Below are 639 nucleotides of genomic sequence, written 5' to 3'. Positions count from 1 at the left end.
CTAGAGATTAGGAGAAATCGTGGATTTCAAGGGTAATAGGACATAAAAAGCTAGTCCAAATCACATCACCTGAATCAGGCCAGATCTAGCATAGACCCAGAAGGTCAGCCTACTCAGAAAATGTAGCTGGAGTCAACATACCTTAAGTCAAGTTTGGCACCACCCTCACAGTGGGAGGTTGATGGGAGCAAATGCTCCCATCTGCTTCCCTTCCGCCTCACAACAGTGAGGAGAGCCAGCACCAATTGGTGGCACCCTCAGCATTTGATTTAGCAGGTCTTTACTAAACCTGCTAAATCGAATGCCAGAAGATCGACCTCTGGCACAGCAAATGAAGACGTGGCCTTAAATCTCAGCAGTTAAACCAATCTAAACTATACTCTCCACGATGATCCAATGTTCATTTCACTAGAGATGGGGAGACCAAATCAACCAAGGATGTCTGTACTCTGATTAGACAGCATAAACCAGAGATTTGTACATACTTTCCCAACTGTAGCTACAGATTTAGAATCCAAAATGTGCAGTATAATCCCCCTAAGAAGCTTCAGTTGCTGTTTACTTTAAACTTTAAAATAATTTAAAATACTAACAAGGACTGGAATTTGTATTAGATAACTGTAGAGGAACTGGGCCTAA

This window comes from Pelodiscus sinensis, chromosome 29 (genome assembly GCF_052426305.1).
Source record: "Pelodiscus sinensis isolate ZL-2025 chromosome 29, ASM5242630v1, whole genome shotgun sequence".
Classification (NCBI taxonomy): domain Eukaryota; kingdom Metazoa; phylum Chordata; order Testudines; family Trionychidae; genus Pelodiscus; species Pelodiscus sinensis.
Note: the sequence above shows the minus strand (reverse complement) of the source record.